The 22,478-nt window shown below is 46.1% G+C and overlaps 1 pseudogene; it reads right to left on the reverse strand.

Annotated features, from left to right (window-relative positions):
• Positions 1-20,774: 20,774 nt before the first annotated feature.
• Positions 20,775-21,251, reverse strand: LOC115310777 (annotated as a pseudogene).
• Between the last annotated feature and the right edge of the window lie 1,227 nt (positions 21,252-22,478).

Genomic DNA, 22,478 nt, shown 5'->3' on the forward strand with positions numbered 1-22,478 from the left:
TATATGATGTGTAATTTATTATATTTAATGCTCAATTTATTATAACCTGCCAAAGATGTGACAAACTATTACTTGCTATACTCGAATGAATAAAAAAATACTTTTCTCTCGGAGTAAGAAGTCGCAATAACTGCGTTGCACCAAAGGGGTACACCGTGCCGATCTTCGCGGAAGGGGGTCGGTAGAGGTGCTGTATCTATTACACCATTAATATAATGCAACATGTTTTTAATGGATATTAACCCCCAAATAGAGTAGAATGACTGGTCAGAGTTTAAAAAAAAATCGAGAACGGGATTTTTTTTTAATCGCCCTTAAGATATTTTTATTTTGGTGCTTGTCTCGTGTTTGCTTGCTAAAATCTCCTCAACCGGCGCTTAAAGGGACAATGAAGGCAATTTCGGACATCTTTTTGGCGCTTAAACTGGGTTCCAGGCACGTCTTGGGACACGTTGTCCAAATTTCAGCCGAAACCGGCGCTTGTTTGCCGCGAAAATCAATTAAACAGTCGAGGTAATAATCGTACCGGGATCGACTGAGGCGACGCCCCGAGAGTTGCGGGAGAAACCGGGAGAAGCGGAGCTCACGTGGCCGATGCGGGACCAAGAAGCGCGACGTCACAAGAGACGCGTCAGCGATTGGTCGAAACGAGAGACGTGCCCTCGGTCACGTTTTGGTTCGCGATTTTTAGAAATACTGTTCTAATTTCCGCTTGAATAACCATTAAAAGGATAAATCGAACCGGAAATGATTACTGAACCGTAAATAAAGCCGCATAATCGTTTTTTTCTTTGCTACGCGGGGCGCGAAACGCCCAACGAGCCAACTATGGGCACTTCGGCATGCGGGCCGCTCGTTACCGGCTGGGCGGTCTCCCTCGGGCACGGTGTAGGAGGTGATGGCGGAGGCCGTCACACACATAGTCCCGTTCCATTTGTGTTGGGTCGCTGAATGGACGCTTGAACTCGCTCGCGAGAGCGGCGTTGCCGTCCATGTTGACAGATTCGACGAAACGACCGCGCCACCGCGCTGCTATAACCCACCGCGGTAACCAGAGTCTCGATCTCCTAAATACTACCGATACCGACTATTCACACTTGACGTCACTCTTTACGTCACCTCCGTTTTCGGAGGCCCAGAAACGAGAATGGAGATTGTTCAGTTTCGGTTTCTTTACTTCTTTCGTAGGCACAAAAATACGCGTCACAAATGTCTACCAAATATTGGGCAGCATGTTATGTTCCCAAGAAGCCTAAAAACACCATTTAACAAAATTAAATAAAATCGTCTTCATTGTCCCTTTAAATAAATTTGAATTTTAGTGACTGTACTTCCATTTATAAGTAGTGTATTTACTTAAAATATGACGTTTCTGACTAAATTTTTTTCCTAAGATACAGGCCTGCGAAGTTTGGGGAAAACGGTCAAGGAGCCGAAATTGATGTTTTTTTATTTATTTAAAAAAAATATTAAACAATAGCAATATTTTTTTCGTATTTCTAAGTACATATAGATTGTGCTAAAATATTATGAAACTCACCTAAGAAGTATAACTTTAGTTATTAATCACCAAAGTTGCCCCCTCTGGCTATGCAAGCAAATGCGACTTTCCACCTCTACGTGATGTACGATTTTTTGCGTCCGACAATTTTTTTTCTTGGTGAAAATAATTCTGATTTTGTTTATTTTAGACATTGGGAAATAACATATAAAATTCTGAAGCAAATTAAAAAGGTCGACCAGCCACGCCCTGTTCGATCTTATCTGAAATCACCCAGCTGCATCACAAGCTGTCCATGTTTATTTTGGATATCATCTCAAATTGAAGTGCTGAGCACACTGCTTTAACCATTTGTTTATCTGAAGTGACACTAGGCACAGTGCACAGAGATTCTATTGCCAGCTAAGCCTGACGTTCGTAGCTTGCCCTGATGCAACCGGCCACGACTATTCGTATCTCTTATGGTGTGAACATGTCAGAGAAAGATTAATGATTCCTGTTCATTAGTGCACGGTGGCAAGAGAATTGCAGTCTCTGGTGGTGGGGAAAGACTAGTTCTACGTTAGTGCCAACAACAGTCAACCAGCTTAACTAGATGAAGAGGAGGAGTAAATTTCTATGTGTGCTGCTTAATTAATGTCAACCCCTGATTTTGAACACAAACTCACTCAGCTCTTAAGTTGAAAAATGTCTAGTAAGTGAATAGTAGGTTTTCCCATAAAATAGCTATATTTTTGTGCAGCACTCTCTGCCAAACTTTGTGCATATCCTCTCATTCATTTGCCCATGTATATAGGGGCTGTGCTGGGATACTGAAATGGTATTCGAGAAAACCAGAATACATGTACTACATGGCTAATATATAGCTACTGAGATATAACGAAGTTTGACTTGATTAGGAGAAGCTAAGCTAGAAAGGGGGGGGGGGGGTTCTGTTGTCACTTAAAGCTTCTTTCAAACATTGTAAACAATATCAGCATCATTAGTTTCTTTGCACAGTGAATAAAGCGTGGCTAACATTATACAACATATCTGTTAAATTGCTTCTATTTTGGCACATTTATATATGTTATATTGATAACTGGTTTCTTTCTTTTCCAGATCAGAGGGTATATGGACCTGGGTCCTCATCATCCAAGTAAATAAATGTTCTGTTTTTATTTCTATCCCACACATAATATGTGCTGTGTTCTGGCTTAATTGCATTTGCATGTACATACACAACGATCGCATTGCAGACATGAAGACCACACTACAATTACAATAAACAGCATGCCACATATATAACAGGCACAAAATGGCTAACATAAGGAGACTTCATGACCCATTGTTTGATTCATTGTCTGTTTACCAGTAGTAGGAAGTAAATCGAAGCAGCAAAACATGTGCGGTGAAACGCTAAGCATGTCATACAATGCGGTGGGAAGGTGATAAAATCCGACAATGCTTACTTTTGTCGAATTTTCCATACTTTCTGACGTGTTGTACGAAGTGCTAGCGCTTCATTGTGCCAGCATTTTGCACCTTCAATTTACTTCTTACGATGGACAACTGGCAGTGAAATAAACGGTCAACATTTTTACGGTGACCATTAAATTAGCAGTCAGTTGACCGGCAAATAAACTGCCACCATGCCGTGATCTTAGCGGCAGTCAGTAAATCTCGTTTACGGTCTGTTCAGCATCGCCCCGTAAAATTAACGGTATCTTTTTTTACTGCGACCGTTTAATTTACTGGGAGATGACGGTCAGGCAGTAAATTTGAATTTACGGTCTGCCGTATAAATTACGAGAAGTTGCTGGCAGCCGGAATGCCAGTCAACTTACCGTAATTTTGACGGCCCATTTTTTACAGTGTAGCTGTCGTAGGATTTCGCATTAACCTGCGCAAAACTTACAAAAATTTCGTTTCGTGAATGCGAATTTGTTCTTAAGTTTTGTCTTACGCACATTTTTGGCGTAAGATCATTTCGTCAATCTGGCTTCTGCGCTTCGGAAAGTCGCAGGAAAGGTAAGAGAGACGCAGACGACGTTGCGAGCAGACGACGTTGCAAAGGAGCAGACGACGCTCCGATAGGGGGTCGCGATCAGCCAATCAGGGCTCGGCGTTGTGACGTCACCGCTACCCCCTGCGCAAGAAGCAGACGAACTTGCCCTCCGCATACATGTGTCACATAATGCGTATACCGTGTATGTGTCTTTGAAGCAGCAGTAAGCATGATGACCAAGCTAGACAGCCAGGAAAGCTAAAAATAACCAGATGTACCTAAGATCACGCTACGTATATTCCGGCATAGCCGAGCTAAGCCACTTCAATTTTTTTTTTTTTAAATTAAGTTTTAGTTTTTGCACTGTTCTCGTCAGCTCTAAATTTACAGGCCTCACCTCAGCGACATTAATATTTTCGCGGTTTTAATATCGTTTCAGACACATATACATTTGTCCGTAATAGAATAAAACAAAAACGCTTCCACCTCCTCTTCTGCGAGAGAATATTGCACGCCAATTATTTGACAGACCAGGAAAGTGCACTGTCGTATATTAATGGAGCTCTACACCTGCTTCATTATTCTCTGTAATACTAGACACGAATAGCAACATGTCTAAAGTCGTGTCTAAACGCAGAATTGAACTTTGTTTGAACGTTTCACTTCTCGTCTTCAACAGATCGGCCACGGGAGTCGAGCTATGAGAGTAGCTCGAGCCATATTCAATGTCAAAAACAAAAGCAATATTTACGTAAAAAAAGAAAAAAGCACTGAAGCAATTGTAAGAAACAAATGTGACCGCGCCAAATGCCGACTATATTGCCAGAATGTGCACCAATTTTTTCGATATTATTAGCACCCCTTTTTGAGCGGATGTTGTAGATGTCACAGACGGTTTGAGAGAGCGCTTGCCACTTTTGAAGCGGTTGGAGCGCCAGAAGGATACTCAACTCGCAGCACGTGGCTAGAAAGTATTCCGAGCATAAATAAGAATGTTTCACGTGCCACTAGTTCTCTCGGCACACAGCTGGCGCAAAAGCATCTTGACGTGGCTTGTCTCCATTGCTGCCGGGTTGCGTATATTTTTTCTCACAAAAACAAAGCTAAAAAAAATATTTTCCGTGCATTGTTTTTACAATTTACCGCGAAGCATAGATCACTACCCATCGCAAAGACACTTTCAGTCTTGAAGCTGCGAAACAAAAGGCTGGAGGTAGACCTAAGCACTTGTTATGAGTTGTGAATGCGAAAGCATGCGTGCCGTTCCTCCGCTCTCTTATTTCGTCTGCGGCGTAGTTGCGTCGCAGCCGCTAAGCACTGCACGGGCCCGTGCCAACCCGAAAGCCCGAGCCCGGCCCGCGCCGCGGACCGGGCTCGGGCGGGCTAGCGCGCATTTTCTCGGGCGCGGGCCGGGTCCGGGCTTGAACAAAAAAGGTTTTCGGGCCGTGACTGGGCAGTCGTGGGCAGCAAATTCTAAATTGTTCGAAAAAAGAAAAAGCTCATTAATCGCCCCCCCCCCCCCCGCCCCCCAAAAAGAACGACAACAACAACAACAACAACAACAACAACAACAACAAAAAGAAACATCTTTTTGTTTGGAAAGTTCTCACGTCAAAAAAAGGAACGTATAGGATTCCACTAGCATAGTGGGAAAATGTGGTCAAGAACACGAGGGCAGTCCAGTCGCAAGGTACCAATTGAGTGTCTTTTTCCTCTGCTTTTGAAACTATCTAAAACAAAACGCATGAGCTTGATTTGCACTTTGCACTGTGCCCGCAAAGATAAGCTCGCAGCCATTAAAAATGTAATGGCTATGCAGCCTTTTGAATATGCATTAGACTGATGCTGCTAGTTTCTTCACAAAAACACATAGGGAGGTTCTCTGTGGAACGAATAGAACAACGAAAAGTCCAAGATCTCTTCAAGAAATGCATACAGGTGCATACAGGAAATAAAATATTGCCTTTTTTTTTCTCATAATCATTAATGAAGTGAGTATTTTGCCATATTTTCGCAAATGCATAGTCCAAATATTTATTGTGTCAAAAAACAATTTAAGAATAAAAGAAATTTAAAAAAAAATATCCTCTCTTTTTGCTTAGAAAGTTTTTAGGTTAAAGCATGAAAACTTTTCGGGCTCATCCATAAAATTTGCGAGCTCACACCGGGGTCAAGCTTATATTAAATAAAAAAATTGTCAGGTTCAGTCCCGGTTTAAGTTTCTGCCGAAAACTTGAGCCGGACCCAGGCCGGGCCTGGGCAGTGTCTCTGCCGGGCCTAGAAGTTGCGGACCGTGCAGTGCTCCAGGAGCCTCTGCCTTGCGGACACGCAGCTCCATGTGGAAGCGCTAATTGAAGCTGACGCCCGGCGGCTTCGTATCACTACCGTTTTGAGTGGATTACTGCGATGTTTCAAAGCTGGGATGCCTCAGATCCTGGCTTCAGGAATTTATCTGCCGTTTGGCGCGGCTGACGACGTCGGCTCGCACGATGGGACCAGTTAACACTTTCGCATTAATATTCTCGATCGCTGGCGCCCGGAATGCCACTTCGCGACTGCCCGGGTGGCTTGTCCGCTTGCCCGCCGGTGACGTGCGTGGGTATTGAAAAGTAGGGATTTTTTATTGTTGCACACAGAGAGTCGCCTCCTGGATACCCCTCGCGACTGGCGTAAATTCAAAATTCAAAATCTTCAAGGAAAATTTCTTATTTTTATAAAACATTTTGGCTATCAGTTGAGAAAGGGTTATTGATGCGGTCTGCCAATTTGCAGCCACATAGATGAGCATAAAAAATCATCGAAGTTCCAAATTTATGCCATATGGGGAGGAAACTGGGGGTGCCACGAACCGGTTGAAGTTCGAATTCGACCAAGTTGAAATTATGCAAACTTTTATTATAACGTAGAGAAAGTTCGACTATGTTTCGACTGTTATTCGCATGCGCAAAGGGTTGTATCAGTTGAGTTATATTGGATTCTGACGACCAAATGATCAAGTCAAATATTCTACTTTTAGTAGGGGCAAAAGAGTTTAGTTGTTTTTGTAATATAGCAATATTTAAATTATGCTATTAACATTTAAGTTATTAAAATATGCTCCGTTGATTTATAAAATAAAACAACCTATTTCTTAAAAAAAAGTTTTTTTCTAAACCGAGTCATGCTTGTATCAAAGTCTAACTACACTGCCCAGAAAGTCAAACCTTGAATCTGGCTTCAAGGTCGATGCTTCGTCGACCCAGTGGAACTTTGAGGTTCGACGAAAAAATCCGGTTCATCGAAAGTTCGGGGCATCCCATGTTGTAACATATATGTAGGAGAAGCTGCGTAGCCAAAACTCGAAGACCAATGGCGCTACTATAGAAATTCAGAACTTTTCTTTCGTCACAGAATCCGAAAGAAAAGCGCGCTTCTATAACCATATGCATTTGCTCGGAAATAGCAAACATGACGTCGGTGTAACAGCGCACAACAACGGAAACAAGGGAAAGGGACGAACAACACAGCACATAACTTTACAGCTTTCTATGTCGTCCGTTCCTCTCCTTTGCCTTCCTTGTTTCGCGCTATTGCATTTACATGATGTTTGACTTTCACCAACTATAGCCCGGCTAACAATTTTATTTCTTTGTTCCGCTTACTAATATTTCACTAAAAGGGGGGGGGGCTATAGATCTGATCCTTCCTTCTGTGAGGGCGAAGCCCCCCCCCCCCCCCCTTCTGCATATCTTAGGTTCCAACAAACTATGGCAACGTGAAGGTAGGAATGGTTCTTGCAGCACAAGTAGTGAGGGTAACATGTGTGCTTGGGTATCAAACTATATATGCAAATATATGTAGTGAAGTCGTTTTGGAGCTAGAATCGTGTGCAACTTTTCACCAATCAGAAGCACCGTATTTTCCGGGCTATAGTCCGTGGACTATTCACGTTTAAAAGTTGAAATTTTAGGCTTTGCGGACTATCTATCTACGCGTGTGGACTATACAGGACTTTCGTTTTTCAAGATCGTTCTTTGTGACAAGACGTGATGGAATTTGTGAGTGAAAGAGTATCTCAATGATGATTTATGTGTAATACATGATTTTTTGTGAGCTGAGAAAGCAGACATCTGTCGAGGTGTGCTGTGTATGCGAAGATTTTCGTGTCGACTAAGAAACAGGTGCGGGCTATCCACGGCATGCGGAATATGCACCAGGCATTGATTATCTAAGGAAAAACTTTTGTTTTCGGCCTAAATTGACCACTGCGGACTATAGATAGAATAATGCGCTACTAAGACGTATTTGAGTTCTTGTTATTGTGAATGTCCCGTTGTTTGATATCTTGGACTACTGTAAACCGTTTATTTGAAGTTTCGGGGTCTTTTGGTGGATCGGAGGAAATGATGTAGAACCCCGCTCGTGGTGAGGGGAGGGGAAACGTATAAGTTGGATATGATAATGATGTAATAGCTGGGTATAACTCAAGGCTAGTGTAAATCAGACTTCTCTCATTGTCATACACCTGAGAAAACACACCTGAAAATTGGAACGTTTCTTTTGAATATAAGAAAATGCAAATTTTATTGCCTGACTTAAAGCTTCGCGGACCCCTAGAATGCCTCCGCGGACCCCACAGGGTCCGCAGACTTCCAGTTGAGAACCACTGATCTAGCATTTTAATAACATAAATCGCAGGAAAGAAAAAAAATTAGGAACGTGTAATTGGTAACCAAAACCGTAAAAATTAAAACCGTAAGAAACCGAAGCGAAACCGATATCAACAGGAAACGGTGACCGTAACTTTAACTGAAACGTAATATTTTTCGGTTTGAGTCCCTGGTCACAAACACTTGCGCTGTATCGATTTTGCTTTCAATTGGTCTGTGTACGTATGGTTTTAGCACGGTTACAGTCCCAAACTGAACAAAATGATTTTAGGCGTTTATAGGTAGAAATATTCTCGGCGCGACGAAAATCTGCGCACAATTCAGGCACGTACGGCCATGGCGATACGCCATAAATGGGGAAAGGGGAGGGGGGGAGAGGGGGAAGGGGAGTCGGCTGGGCACGTTGGGCCACCCCCGTGGCTACGTGCCTAGCACATACGTTGAGAACGGCCGTCAACCTCCAACATGTTCTAGGGTTTCATGTTCTGCTGACCAGGGTTAGTGTTATATATTAAGCAACTGTCTTTCCATAATTTAGGGAGAAGAGTACGTTGCGCGAAAAGTATCAGGCTGACTACTTTGACACCTCTCGTATCATAGACGGTATAAAATTATTGAAATGTATGCCATAGTAGCCGCGCACCAGTGTTTACAGGGAAGTTTGTAAGATTTGGTATGTTACATAGACTTTGACGTTTATTGACATCCACGACATTTTCTCTCTCCGTGGTAGTGGCGCTAGAAGTTCCACGTCACCTAAGATGTCCAAAACCAAGCTGGTAGCGGACAGTACAAGCCCTAAAGAATGTTTGCAAGAAACAAAACAAAAATGTTAGGCCAGCTTGATGATTCTGACAAAAACCGAAAAGCACAGGATGTGTTCGACTCACTCAAGCCCGTGAATAACGTGACCATCCGACCACCATTGGCCCGCTATTTCCAGCTTTTGACAAGGTGTGACAACCCATAGACAATGGTGACGTGACTATCGATTAACGGTTGTCACGTTCCCTTACGGGTCATAGTCATGTAACCATCTGGCCATCAATCATTTGCCACTTCCTGTTTTTTTTTTATTGACATAGCGAGCGCGTGCTGTTGGCATCGGGTGCACAAAGAATGAGCTTCGAAACTTCTAGACGTGATCGTCCCATTGCTCTGTTGATAGGGCTTTGGGCTACAGTCTGTTGATAGGGCCTTGGGCTACAGAACACAGGGTCCCAGGTTCGATAGCACGCCGACAGCGTGATATCCTTTATTATGCACGCAATTAGAGCCTCTTCACGTATATCAAATGTGACAGCCAAATTTAAGGCTTTTATCATGACATTGGGTTGACAAGATATCCCCTTTGTTTTCCGCTGAGTCAATGCTCCCTCCCCCCCCGGGGGACGGCACCCAGCTGACGACCTCACTGTATTTGTTTAGAGCGCAGCTCTTAGGCGCCTGCTTCCGGCTTGAGCGGCGTCGCCGTCGCCGTCGGCGAAATTACGCATTTCGTTATGGGATGGTTCCCGTATTGACGTCAAACGTAACGTCACGTGTGACATCACAAGGATCACGAGTGATGTCACGAACGTCTTGAGTGTCACGAGTGATGATACGTGCGAGGTCGCCGTCGTTACGTCTCACGGCGCCTAAATTTAGCGGAAGATATTCCCGCTAAATTTAGTGGAATATTTTTCCGTTTAAATTAGCAGGGGAACCTTTCGATAAACTTAGCGGTGAAATTTTACCTCTTAATCTAGAGGGGAAATTTTTTCGCGAATTTCTTTCTATTAATTTTTGCGGGGAAATTTTCCCGTAAGATGTAGCAGGGAAAATTTCCCGCCAATTAACGGGGAAATTTTTTCGCGATATTTATCGGATAATTTTCGACGCTAAATTTAGCAGAGAAAATTTCCCGCTAAATTTGTCGGGAAATTTTTCCGGCAAATTTAGCGAACAAATTTTTTGCTAAATTTAGGGGGAATTTATTGAAAATTTGTCCCGCAATTTCGCGGTAAATTACCCGCCGTGTGCTTCGCTCCCCTCCGTTCCCTTTTCTCCTCGTCCTCAAGAGCTGTGCTCTAATTCGGAATTGCAGGGAACTGTAAACGTCTTGCTTTTTTTTTTCTGCTTTTACATAAGTATATTTTCAACAACAAACTTGTTATGTGTTTGAAATAACGGGCGTTTTGCAACATCAAAGCTCCATTATTCTGATCGCACATTTTTTGACCGCGTAATTTTTTTAACACATCATGTTTTTATACGCCAGTTTTCAAGAATTTTGGGATCGTCACAACAGATTGAATCGTCGGTCTCCATTGTCTCACGGGAGCGCCACTCTGGCGTCAAGCATGCCTAACACCAGCATGCGTAAAGAATGCTGGCATCAAGCATGCGCAAGCCAGCAGCTTGCGTACGCTGGCATAACGCCAGCGTACGCAAGCTGCTGGCGTTATTGACGCCTGATTGACGCGTGCTTGACGCCTGATTGACGCGTGCGCCAATCAGGCGTCAAGCATGTGCAGAACCGCTGTTGGGGTCCGTCTATTGCGAGCAAGAATAGAAGGGAGCGATATAGCAAAGGTCGAAGGAGCGCGTAGCTTCGATTGGCGCTTTCAGGCCTCAATCAATGCGACACACTCGGCAACATCACAAGGACCAGAAGGGCAAGAGCAGTCGAACGTGGACGCCACGTGATATTAGAGCTTAGCACGGGCAAAGAGAATTGTACACCCGTGCTACATCAGCGTTGGGGTGCTTCGGCCGGGAGACATGTTCAATCAATGCTTCTGCGGATGGTTCGAGCCCATTGGCTTTGTTGATACCCTCGTATGGCTTCAATGCTTGATCACAAAGCGGTGGATAGTGGGGAACACGCTACATATGTTACAATAGGGTGTTTTTTTTTTTTTTTAACCCTGCTCTTGGCTTGGTCGCACTTCACGAACTGGCGCAGCAAAGGCGGGTCGTCCAATATATATTAGCGGCCCCCTACCGGCGGTCCCCCTCGCTTCCACTGGAAAGAGTGCGGTGGTTTTGAGAGGGACCGTCGGCTGGGTTCTCGTCGGTGGAGATCCACACTAACCAGGATGCTTTATTTGTAAGAAAAAGTACGGCAACGAACACCTCTACTGCAGAAAAAGTCCGTCCATGTCCTCGGGTGAGTGCCACTATTACAGCTCTTTTGAAGCAGCGAATCAGCGTTCTGGGGGGGGGGGGGGGGGGTCATCAGACCTCCCCCCCCCTCCTGCCAGAACACTGCCCAAAGTTCATGTTTGTAGATACGTGTCGGTGTGGTGGTGATGACTGCGATGTTGCCCGCAGGAAAACAAAGTCCAGCCGGTGGTGTTTGCATAGGCGTAAGCTTCGTTCACAACACTGATGGTCACGAACGGCATGGAGGCAGGCAAGTGGGTAAGTACATACGCGAACAAATCCACCCACTACGGGAGTACCGGCTGGCTTGTAGTTGCAGCAAGATGGAGCGAACAGAGTACGTGATAGTGTGTGCCGTACAGTGAAAAATGAAAAGTCCAAACGCCAGCGAGTCGCTGGTACACTTTCAAAGTCTGGGGGTCCGAAGGTCTTGCAGTGTGCGCACGAGGTCGCGGTAGCGACCCGGCGTGTGAGAAATTCGTTCTAAATTGCCGTCATATGATAAACCTAGAAAAATAATGGAGGGGACGGGTTCGAACTGTGAATCTGCAGGGTTCAGGCGGAACCCGCAGCGGAGCAAGTTGTGGATAAAGCGACGTGTTTGAAATAGTGAGAAACGAAAAGATGCCTGGGCAAACAGAAGGTTGTCTACATAAGCCCATGCCCAAAGGCCGCGCGCGCGAGCTTCCCTAGCAAGTGTCGTCGCTAGATTCTGCATGTAGAAGGGGGCCGGTCGAATCCCGAACGGGAGGACAATATACTGAAAGTACCTGCCGTCCAGACGAAAGCGGGTAAGCGACCGGGTCTTCGGATGGAGTGAGAAGTTATAAAAAGCATCGCGAAGGTCCACTTTCGTTAAAAAAGGGTCGTCGCGGCAAGTTGCAAAATGTGAGTGCCCGTGGTAAGGGGGCGACAAAAAGGAAGGGCTAGGTAAATGCGGGGTTAAAGGAATGCTGAACCGAAATTGGGATTAAAAAAAAACAAAAACAATGCAGGAGATGTAGGCCGGGACGCTACAATCCCTACAACACTACTCGCAAGGCGATATCTCGAATAGACGGCCGTATTTTTGGAAAAAGAGGTAGAGATTGAACCAGGCCGACGAGGCGCGTGACGTCAAGATGCCGTGTATCCTCCTCTCTTCGCTTTGCTCCCTCAAGGCCGCGAGGCGGAGAAGACGCGGGGCCGTTCCCTTTCCTTCTCGGAGAAGCATGACGTCAACATTCCTGCCGAATGCACCTCCTTTTTTGAAAAATGCGGTCATCCGTTTGAAATATCGCTGTATGAGTGACGTTTTGGTGTTTGTAGCATCCCATTGCACGCTTTTGCCGCGTGTTTTGGGAAATTTAAATTTCGGTTCAACATCCCTTTAAATGCGAGCAGTCCAAGACGAACCGCGAGGCGGTAGCTGACTTTGGGACCAGTTGGATGGGCGAAAGGTACGGGCCCCGCACTGTTGGTTCGACGATACCTGCCTTGCACATAGACTAAACCGCGTCCCGGAGAACCGGGAGCTGAGATGGAGGTGGGGGCGTCCGTTAAAAACGGAGGACTTCCTAGCAAAGAAGCTAAGAGCGCCGGGATCAAAAGGCGGGGAGTACCCATATAACGTGGTCGCGAGGTCCCAATTGACTTGGGGGGGGGGGGGGCTCAGTAGTCCTAACGGGCGTGTGGGGAGGACCAGGCGGGAAGGCCGCTGGGCGACGACTATCCGTAGTCATGGTCGTCATCCTCGGCCCCGTCGGGGGCAGGAAAGGGCTGGTGGAGGGCGAGCCACCGCAAAATACGGAGGGCGGCGTCCGCGAGGCTGTCCTGTTCCCGCTCAGGGTCGGAGTCCTCACCGGACTCCAGGGAAGACCCGGACGCCGGCACGGCCCGGATGTGTCCTACCCAACTTCGGATCCCGTGAGCGATACCGAAGGAGGGGAGGGGAGCCCGGGAGGGCCGTCGCCAACGGTGACGAAAGGGTGGGAAGACCAGCCTCGCGGACCGCTTGAGCAAGAACGTCCTTGAGGAGGACGTCCTGCAAAAGTGCCAGTGTAGGCACACCTTACACCAGCGCGGGAGATACCGATCGGCTTGGGGTATACCGATCGGTGCACCGAGCGAGTCCAAGAGAGCTAGACACTCCGGGAGAAAAGTGGAAGTTTCTGGCATAAAAACGAGCTCATGGGCAGGGTCGACGCGGGGAAGGTCCAGTTCGAATGATGGCCGGCTTTATTTTTCTAGGTGGTCTAGGGAGTGCAGCGGTGCGGGGAAGGCCCACAGAGGTAGCTTCCTTGGTGGGAGGTCCCTCATTTCTTGGACTTTTTGGGTGACTTGGGATGACGTTGGCTGCGGGTGTTGGGTCGTGCAGGCCGTGTGGGGCTGCCGGAGCGGTCGGGAGAGGTTCCTCTGGTTGTCGCAGGGCGACGGAGGGGTCTGGGGGTCCCAGGAGGAGTAATGCGGAGGGGTCAGCGTACCCTTCCAAGGCGGCTCCCCACCCGGACTGCGCAACGTGGTACAGTAGCCGAACCCTGTCTAAGATGCGCAGCTTGTCACGGGAAGAAAGTCCGATGCATTGGCAGTCCCAAAGTTGGACGTAACACTCCAGAAGCTGGAGCTCGGCGACCTCCCTGCGGCCGATATTTTGTGAATGTCTGGCAGCTCGTTGTACGTGCACGAATGCTTCTGCGATGTTTCGTCTTGTAGACGGGTCGGCGACTGTGAACACTCTCTGTCACCCAGCGACCTGCAGGTTGTAGGCAGCGTATAGGTTGTAGGCAGTGTACGGAGGCGACAGAAAAGCGCCCGGGGTCGGGGGCCGCTGCAAAGGGGGCGAAGACACGGGCTCTGGAGGAGCTGCTGCAGCGGCATGGGTAGAGTTGGTGGGCTTTTACTAGGCCTGTGTACCAGCCGACCAGGAGTTGGAGGCCGAGGTTCTGGTGAAGGCGGACTAGGAGTCCGTAGGTGGAAACGGTTGCAGCCTGAGTCCTCCAAAAGCCGTGACAGGTGGGGGCTGGGAGGTCGGTCCGGACTGGGTCTGGGCCGTTCCGGGGAGGAGGCTCTGTGAGATGGCTCTGCCAACCGCTGTGGCCAGGGCGTCAGCCATTGTCGATGGCGACTCCTGAGCGAGTCCTTGATTTTCCTGAAGGAGCCGTTGGAAGTTCTGGTTTGCAGTCTCCCTTTCAGCTTGAACGACTTGCTGAGCCTGAGCAGTGTGCTCGTGTAGAGCGCGAAGAGAGTCGCTTTTGTCGCGGCTCTCGTCATCAGAGTCATTATCCGTAGGTTGGTTGAGGGCACTGTTTGGGGCCTTGGGTGGCATAGCGAAGCCCAAAGGCCAAGGACGACGAGGCAGGCTAGGAGCGGGCAGGGTCCAAACGGTGCTGCCACACTGGTAGGTTTATAGGTCTATCTCAACGAATCAACGAAGAAACCCTGCTCCTGGCTCGGTAGCACTCCACGAACTGACGCAGCAAAGGCAGGTCGTCCTATATATAGGAGGTGCCCCTTAGCGGCGGTACCGCTTCTGGTCAGGAGATCCAGCGAGTCAAAAGTTCCAACGAGTCATAAGGTCCAATAATGGATCTTTTGACTCGTTGGATCGTTTGACTCGCCAGAAACGTGTCAAAAGATCCAATGTGGGTCAAGAGTTTCAACGAGCCAAGAGATCCAACGAGTCAAAAGATCAACGGCAAGTCAAGAGATTCAACCGGTAAGAAGGTCCAATAATGAATCTTTTGACTCGTTGCCGCGTCAAAAGCAAAAGCTCAGCGAATTGCCGCGTCATATTGCAAAAAGATCACGAAAAGCCCCTCACTACTCCTCCATATAGGAGGTGAAAGGTCAAGAACGAAGTGGAAGCTCCTCCACCTCTTTGCACTTTGGTAGAGCGAACGCTAGAGGGAAGGGCAACATCCTCTCCACCGTTCGCTCCGCTGAAGTGGAAAGGGGTGGGAGGAGCCTTCACTTCGCTCTTGACCTGTCACCGACTATTCGCGACTCCAGCAAAACGGACGCCGCCAAGCGGGAAAACCGGGAACCAGCCGGTCCAGGTCGCTCCGCGCTCCTCCGCGTCTCTGGTGTCTTTCGCGGAGAACTTGTCGGCGCGGTGGGGAACAATGTAATTTGACGAAGGTCCGAATATTTCTTAAGTTTGCCTGAGTGATCATTAGTGTGGTGAAGCCTCAGTAGATTGTTTTCTTCTATTACGTGTTTGAAAGCCCGTTTACAGCACACGGTCGCGTGCTTTCGATTTCTTGAATGGGGAGGAATCACGGAAAAACTTTTTGATTTCTTGTTTGTCTCGAATATCATTCAAAGTGACGACTGCTTGGTAACTGATACTGGTGGGAACATCAATGTTGCAGTCAAGTGAATGGGAAGGTTCGATAGCTGCTTTTCTTGAGTTTGGTTGTGTTCGGTTAGCTTCAAGTTTGAGCCACCCACGCCGGTCGGTGCGTTGGCTATTCATCTTAGCTGCTTTTCGCCGTAAAAGCCTCTGGACCACATTGAAGGAGTTGGGCTGATTTCGCAAATACTTGATTAAAAAAAACTTGCTCGCTGCAAATGATGAATGAGGGAAATTATGTTTTCAAAAGGTGGGAGACAAGTCTCGCAACGTTAGATGCTGTCACGGCATTTTGACCTATCGCGCCTCCAATATTTATATTACGAGGACGTCGAAGCCAGCAGCAATATGCGTCTACATTGGTCGAAGAAAAGTTCAATGCAGAGAGGTTCTGCGTGGATCTTCAATGAAGACTCTCTTCAGTTTGTCTCTGTGCTGCCGGCTATGGAACCATTTGGCTAAGTTTAAGTAGTATGTCTCCGTCTGTCAAATATACTTTTATTCAGCAGCTCACCTAATAGCTAGTCAACTAAGCTCATATTTCAACCCGAAGGATATACTAATATCGCTTTAGTGGGACCATGTACGTAATATAATACATAACCCGCTCGTCAAAATGACTTCTCGATTGCTACTAAAACCTGAATTGAAATACGAGTATCAGCTGCTTAGTGGGGCGCCGGCGGGTTAACATGGTCCTTGGCTCAAGAAGCGGTTGCTTAATTTTCGTAATTCTCCTGCAGCCTGTGTTGTTGGCCGAGCAGACGACTGGAGCTGTTTCGTCAACGCGGAAACGCAGAAAAGCTCGATTTCGCGGACAGATAAGTCGCATGGTCGAGGCATGCGAGTTAGCTGAAAAGTTACTCTCTGTGGAACAATTCTAAAGTCATCGCCGTTTTCCTTAGATGATCAAAACTGATTAGTATATTACCGTCTCTCCGGAGCCCATAGTTTCGGTTTTGAACGAAATCTCCGAAACGAAAGTTTGACACGAAAAGAACAAATAAACACCGGCAAAACAAAACTATGCTTTGCAAGTTTATCTGCACCGGCTACACTTAACCGTCTCAGTTCAAATACCTATAAAATTGGGCATTAAACAAAAGAAAATCTGTTAAATTGAACGCGCCACCTGTTCAGGCGGCCCGGCCGAGCCGCCGCGACCTGGACTCAGCCGCCATGTTTGTTTGGTGGTGGCGCCCCCTATAGGTCGCTGGAGTCGCGAATAGCCAAGAGGATGCGTTCCACAATAAAGGTCAGAAAACGATTTTAGACCGAGGGCCTTACTTTTGTTAAAAAAAATAAAAATAGAAAGTGAGACAGATTTAAGTTTGACGCGCCGCTCAACTCCGCACCGTTTTCCGTTTTGCGGCCGGTAAACGGGCCCGAGTGGTGCACCCGGAGACATCCGGTTTTGGGTCGCTGGCTTTGGGAAGTGGGGAGGGAGGGCTTTTCTTCGCTTCGGGTAGATGGAGTAACAAGAGTGACGAATATGAGGATTATGAGTCATGACGCGTCTCTTCACGTTTTCATGACAACATTTAAAAGAAAAAAAAATGCAGCCTGAAATCGAGCAAATGCTTACTGAGCTTGCTAGCTCTTTCACCCAGTTCATGTCACGCGCGTATTTTCTTGGCCGGCACTAGCGGCTGCAGGAAGAAAGGGAAATAGTCCCCTTCCGTCTTTGTGATTTTTCCGCGACTAGGGGAGGGGACTCTCCTAATTTTGTTGCGGCGTCGCTGAACCGTGACATTTTTGTCCGTAAAGCAGTAATGTCCGCGAAAACGAAACAGAACAAGCATACTACCACGGCGAGAAAACCTGCTTTCAAAGCGCGTCACCTTGGTCTTTAGGTGACGTCGATTTTCCTGGAGTCACGAATAATTAGTGGGCCAGCAAGCAGACAGTAAGCAAATTGCCAACACCTAAATGAAAAAGTCAGGCGAAAAAATGATCTGAGTGGCGATGTACCGTGTGTAAACAAAGTTATTCATTATCTAAAAATAGATGAACTTATGTCCGGAGAAATAGTATATAGCGAGCTTTTAACAGCGAAGCTGTTTGAGGCTAGGGTTCTTTGGATTTTTCTTGTCCGTGGCTAAAAACTACTCTCGCACCGCTGCACGCGCCCAATGAAGCGTTGACGAACGCGCGTGCAAGATACCATTTGTTTTAGGCTTTTGCTTTAGAACAGATACTGCTGCAGACGCCGGCACGTGCGGCGTGTGAAACATCATTCCCGGCATTCTCCTTGATGCTTTGGTAATTTAGCAATAGGTCTATTCAGTAGATTAGTTATTAATAGACACCATTTTCAAGATCAGTAGACTCTCAGGTAGGTAATAAAGGTTTCTCAGATGTGCCGCTGTGCGACCTGCGTCGGCCATGTCTACGCTCGCACCATCCTCTCTTTGTGGTCGTTGCAAGCCGCTTGCGTGCCTAACTTACTTTCCTTCCGCTCTCCTGGCGTGGCAGTTCCGTCACGCATGTCTACTCTCCTCCGGGTGGAGCTACCATCGCGCGTGTCTAGTTTTCTCCGGGTCCTTGGGGCGGGTCTTTTCGTGTGCTAAACACCTTCGCTGGTCATCCAACTTCACACAGTGGAATTGCTCATGATTTTTTCTAGTAATTTTTTATCCGATGAATTTTCAGTCGGGAATAGGATGTACGTATTCTACAAGGCATTAAATAAGCGGAAAATTGAAAAGCACGCGTTGGAAAAGTGTTCATACAAAGCACAAAATAGGAATGTGTACCCACACGAATAAAACACAATGGCAAAAACACCACACAATCACACCGACATGGGTGGGGGTTAATGACCTCTTTATTTACTCTTTTCTCAAGGTCAGCCGCGCTAAGCTGACGAAAAACAACTCAATCATGACGGAAAATTGAGTGAGAAGCATAATTTACCCGACACACGTGAAAGTGTGAATCAAACTCTATTGTTTCAAGTTTTCGGTGAAGCATGATAATGTTGACAATGTGCATGATAGCATCAATGAGTTAGCTTAGTTTATCTTCATTCGTGCCTTCAGAAACACCGCAGAGAAGCTGAAACCTTGCAAAATGTGTTGCGTGAGATCCGGGATCCGGTGGTCCCGGACAATATGGTCCCAAGCGTAAACCCGGACAAAATGGCCCCAAGTAAATTTTGAGACTAAGTTTGTTTGTTCTTCGGGGGTGACTCGATTGTTTTCATTTGCTGCAAATTGGACATAGAAAAACATTATTTGCTGAATACTCAGGATATGAAACACTAACCATTTTAAAGTTTACATATTCAATTTACAACACATTACATGCAGTAGCTGATCCAAAAAGAAGGGAAGCGTATACTATAGCAATGATAATATTTGATATAATTAACACAAAAAAGACGCTGTTGTGTAACACGCAATTTCAAATATATATATATATATATATATATATATATATATATATATATATATATATATATATATATATATATATATATATATATATATTTGAGGTTTGTCTTATTTATTCAGTGTCAGGTTCATCTGCCTTTGACGAGCGTTGACACTGGTTGACGCTGTAGACGCGAATTTTCGACAGTGCAGTACCACTGCTAGCCTCTGGTGCATCACGCAGTAGCCATACAGACTGCATGCACGTTAGTACAAATATGTAGTATGTTCATGATAATGTCTGATTTATCATGTATGTTTATATGTTTTAGGGCACCGCCATTGCGCTAATTCGAAATTATACAAAAAATCTTTTCAGATTCTGTTTTAAATTTCTTCCTGCGTTTGAACTACGTTATACTAAAGTCACAGTGCAGCCAACGCTACGAACTGACACGACCAATCAAGCAGTGGTGAAAACAAAACGTAGTAATGGCGTTCGTTGACTTTTTTGTGCATGTTATTACCGGCTAGTTCAATCACTCACAGAGTGCGTCGCGGCTTTGCGCTTTTAGTTTGCGCGTGTGCATTTGTGTACTGACTTCCAAGTTTGTACAGCGCTGTATAAAAATTCAAAAGCGCAAACACCAAGGAAAAGAAGAGGTGACAGGACAGGGCGCTTACTCCAACTGGAAGTTTAATGCATTCCCTGAGGAAGATATAAATGAAGAATTAGGCATGTGAAGGTAAAAAAAAGAAGAAAAATTATTGTTATAGTTTATAGATCCATTAAAAAATTTAAACTAAATCTGACTTCACCCCTTGACACTAGCGAAATAAGAATGTAATAAAAATTAAGAAGTATATACAAAATCATCAGGTCAAAGATAAGGTTAGAAAACATTAAATTGTTTTCAATTATTTTTTTTATCGAATTTAAAATTTTTATACAATGTGTAGCCAACTAGCCTAACAGTTAATTTTGACTGTACAGCGCGCAAAACTATTGGAACATTCCTGCGGTAATCAAGCATACATCACGAAGAGATGGCGTTGGTCACCAGCCAATTGAAATGGAAAACGCACAACGCCATGACACAGTCACCCATTTAGGATTCCGAAACCTGTCGTACCCGAGGCCTCTGTGTCGTCTTCTCCCACCTTCCTTTTTTTTTTTGTTGCCTTGCTATTATTGTTGGGATCCCATCCCGTTGCAGTGCAGTGACCGTCACTCCCTCGTTATTGCCCGAAATGCGTCATACATGGTTGTTTTGCTTTTCTTTCTTTTCCTGCTGTTCTTGTTCCAAGTTTCTTCGAAGCCCTCCCCTCCGATTCCGAGTCAAGAGATCCAACGCGTAAAAAGATCAATTATTGGACCTTCTGACTCGTTGGGTTTTTTGACTCGTTGGACCTCTTGACTCGCCGTGGACCTTTTGACTCGGTGGATCTTTTGGCTCGTTGGACCTCTTGACCCACATTGGATCTTTTGACTCGTGTCTGGCGAGTCAAAAGATCCAACGAGTCATAAGATCCATTATTGGACCTTTTGACTCGTTGAGGATCTGAACATTTCGGTGCAGGACGTTTCGGTGTAGGACTTTTCGGTGCGCAGTTTTCGGTGCACGGACATTTCGGTGCATGGACGTTTCGGTTCACGGACTTTTCGGTGCACGGACTTTTCGGTGCACTGGCCTTTCGGTGTAAGAAGCAAGCATAACATCTGAGGCCAGACCGAAGATTTTAACTTGAAACATCGTTTATTCACAAAACACGTGCAATAAAAAATTTAGAAGGATACGTTACAAGCAACGCCTCTGAGAAATCGAAGAGCATGGTTGCGGTCATACTCTCTAGCAAGTGTCTGCAGGCACTCGAAAACATTCACATACTTTGTTGCCGGCTTGAATCGCAGCCCCATGTCAAGTTGTGTGAGCCGGTGAAGCTGCATGCAGTCCTCTCTTTGTAAAACCTCCAGGTACCTCCAAAGAGACGGGTGAGAGCACTGCACATGAGCCTGGAAGCCCCTGTGCCATGCTTCCACCGAGTTGGTGGTCTTGGAGTCGCACTAGAGCACGGTGTCATGGTGATTCCAAAGTTCCACTGGAAACTGTGCGTCTCGCCTTCCCCCAGCCGTTGGCCGTCCTATGAAGGTATCTTCAAAGTAATCCATCACTGGTTGCAGAGTTGAGTGTACGCTGGACGCCAGTTCGGTGAAGATGTCCTCCACATCACTCCGGGGTACCATGGAAAGAGAAGGTATCATGCGGGCCTCCAAGTTGATTTGAGGATCACAGGCGTAGAGTTCTTGCAGTCCTTCAGATTGAACCTTGCGATAAACGCACTGCGATAGATGAAAGAAGCAACCACGCACGTCGGATGTTTGCAAGACCGTCTTGAAAGCGCTAACGACTGCAAGTTCGTAGTCCACTATTATGGTACTTGGCTCGCAGACCCCTCCACACTCGCTAATAAGGGCGCTCAGAGCTCGCGTGTACGTACTACAGTTTTTACGGGTTAGCAGCATATAAGCCGCGGGCAGAACAGATTTGCCAACTTCACAATGTAGGCTGTAGACTTGAAAGAACAGTTCTGGTGCAACCTTGAATGTACCGTCGGCAAACCATTTCTTGGATGTTTGAAGAAGTGCAATCATCTGCGGACTGCGGAATATAAGGAAGTGGTCCTGATCTTGCACACCGAAGTCGAATACAAGAAACCTCGAGCCGTCTTTCTTCGACGCGTAGTTAGCTGGAATGGCAACGTCTTCTAACCTCAAGGGTAGGGGTATGGGCCTTTGCTCCTTTGCACGAACTCTCCTGCACGTAAAAAAGTTGAGATATCGTTGGCATCACGGTTCAAAACAGTGACACATGTGAATAAAAAATGCGTGCAATGTACGATATTAAACATTACGAGGGGCTACGCCCTAAACATCTCTAGACTGTGAAATAAAAATAGCAGACGACTAAAGAAGTAAGAGGGGGACAAGACTGCTCACAGTCGTGAACTGTAGCGCGCGCCTTGTTATTTATTCTGTTTTTATGCGGAGCGCCGTCCTGTCCCCTTCTTATTTTCCTAGTCGCTTGCACTTTTTTTTTTTATTTGCCAGTCTAGATGTTTAACCGACTAGCCCATCAGAGGTACGCGTTTAAACACTTTTTTTAACTGTAAAAATAACGAAAGTATGGTAACTGTTTTCCCACTGCCATTTTCCATACCTTTTCTAAATTTTCTCCTCCCAAAATATATAATTAAGGTCTATATTTGCAAACTGGGTAGAAATTGTAGTAGCCTATAAATGCTTACCTCAATGTTCTCTTGATGGTATCTTGAGGTGGCAAGTAGCTACACGCTTCCGGCGTCATCTCGGTGATGAGGCGTCTGACAACGGCTGGGTTGCATTCTTCCGTTGTTTTGGCTCTCTCCTTCATCGAGGAGTTAGCCAACTTGGCTTCTTGATCCATTTGGCAGGTGGCATGAGTATGTTCGT

The sequence above is a fragment of the Ixodes scapularis genome, unplaced genomic scaffold, assembly GCF_016920785.2.
Source record: "Ixodes scapularis isolate PalLabHiFi unplaced genomic scaffold, ASM1692078v2 PGA_scaffold4__175_contigs__length_147842914, whole genome shotgun sequence".
Classification (NCBI taxonomy): domain Eukaryota; kingdom Metazoa; phylum Arthropoda; class Arachnida; order Ixodida; family Ixodidae; genus Ixodes; species Ixodes scapularis.